The sequence below is a fragment of the Bidens hawaiensis genome, unplaced genomic scaffold (genome assembly GCF_021521415.1).
Source record: "Bidens hawaiensis isolate Kalapana, Puna unplaced genomic scaffold, B.hawaiensis_p1.1 tig00000760_1, whole genome shotgun sequence".
NCBI lineage: Eukaryota > Viridiplantae > Streptophyta > Magnoliopsida > Asterales > Asteraceae > Bidens > Bidens hawaiensis.
The window spans coordinates 3,052,583-3,054,748 of record NW_027491043.1 but is presented as its reverse complement, the minus strand read 5'-3'; the positions used below and the strand labels follow the sequence as shown (position 1 = coordinate 3,054,748).

Genomic DNA, 2,166 nt, shown 5'->3' with positions numbered 1-2,166 from the left:
CGTTTTTCCCATATCAGATTTCGTTTTAATATGATAGATACCTCTTTTGTGCAAAGAACTCCCAAATGTGTTAACTTCATAACTAGCTCCATGTAATACCCATAATACCATAAGAAAATTCCAAAAGCAAGCATGACTGGTATATAAATAATAATAATAATCGAGCGATGATAAATTTCGTTTTCAAATTTGATACAATAATATCCATGTTTGACAATCATTATGTTTCTTTATTTGTTAAATCTAATTAGAGCATTTGCCTTTTGCTTCAACTAATAAGAACCCTACTTAAGATAAAAATAGCGATAACAAACCGTAAATGGGTCACAAAAATGAATCTTCCTACTCATAAAATTACCTAAATTAGCGACTAAATCAGCATCTATTTTTACATATGAATTGAAAATTAAGGGAATACAAGAACATTTAACATTTTTACCTATATTTAACATTGGACAAAATAACTCAATTTGTTAAATATTGGAATCCAACTAGCCTTTATATTATTTAATAACCGTAAAGGCATTATTAGTTATTGGCACAAGAGCTTTGTAAGCAACTAGTTGTGACCTATCTTTCTTGGCAATTGCCAAAATGTGATTTGTCACTTATACATATATCAGAAGTTGAATACTAGGTTTAATTCAACTAGACCCTGACCATGACCAACCTTTTTGGTGTGAGCACGCAGGTGAAGGTTTCATTTGACTGAAATATTGAAATAATCAAAGATGGTTTGATATAACGTCGCATATTTTGCAGTATAAATAGAGTTGATGTGTTTAGCATTTGTCACACAACCTGAATTTTGAATACGTACCTCTCTGATCACAAAAGTCTTTCAATTAATTATGGAATCATCAGCAGCAGCGGAAACTCCGAAATCTCAGCTATCCTTGCCCTTGAGAACACGAATTGTACTATCGGCAATAGACCTTGCAATCGACCCACTTCTCCGGGATGACGGCACGGTGCCCCGCGGTCTTCTCAATCTCGTGGACTTTCAGATCCCGGCATTGTCCATACCCGTCAACGGTGTCAAGACACACGATGTCATGGTGGATCCAACTCGCAATCTCTGGTTCCGTGTATTTGTCCCCACGCAATACGCTGAAGAAGATCTCCCAGTGATGGTGTACTTTCACGGCGGTGGATATATTTTCCTCTCCCCGGATGTGGCGATATTAGACTATGTGGGCCGCAAGTTCGCGAGCGAATTGCGTGCCATTGTTGTTTCTGTCGACTACCGTCTTGCACCAGAGAACCGACACCCTTCCCAACATGACGATGGGTTTGATGTGCTGAAATTTCTGGACAATGAAGATAACCGGTCAAAATGGCTGCCGGAGAATGCCAGCATTTCACGGTGCTTTATCGTCGGTGATAGCGCTGGCGGACACCTAGCTCATCATGTGACTCTAAGAGCCTCCCAATTCAAATTCCAGCAACTCCGGGTACGACTTAACTATATATATGTATACATATGCTACTGGATTCATGCATTATTATCCGTATATAAACATATCTAATTTCCTAGTTTGAAAAATCAACAACTTCGTATCTTTCTAATTGAAGCATCGTACACACGTAAGTTGTATTTTGTAAGAAATTAAGAAGAAATGAGTGATCTAAAATCCAACAACAAATACCACCCGCATGATTGCTGATGAACAGTATGATGGCTTGTAGGTAATTGGGCTAGTGGCGATCCAACCGTTTCTCGGCGGGGAGGAGCGAACAGATTCTGAAATACGGATGGATGGATCAGTACCTCTCGTGACAATGAAGCGGACCGATTGGTTTTGGAACGCGTTCATGCCCCTAGGTGAACCCTTCAACTGAGACCATCCTATCATCAATGTTACCGGGCCAATGCCGTGGACATATCCAAAATGGATTTTCCCGCGACAATGGTGGTCGCGGCTGGGTTTGATACCCTCCGGGACCGACATATAAGGTACTACCAGTGGCTCAAGAAGTCCGGGAAGGAAGCGTACTTGATTGACTACCCAAACACATTTCATGAGTTCTTTCTCTTCTCGGAGTTGCCAGAATCCGATCAACTTATGTTAGATATGAAGGACTTCATTAACAAGGTCTTAAATAAGGTATTGACGAAAAGCCTCCAAACACTAAATCTTTTGTTTCTGTTAATTTGTTCATGTA

The 2,166-nt window shown here is 39.8% G+C and overlaps 1 pseudogene; it reads left to right on the top strand.

Moving 5' to 3' along the window:
- The first annotated feature begins 851 nt into the window (after positions 1 to 851).
- LOC143533440 (putative carboxylesterase 18 pseudogene) lies at positions 852 to 1,842 on the top strand (annotated as a pseudogene).
- Positions 1,843 to 2,166: the final 324 nt, after the last annotated feature.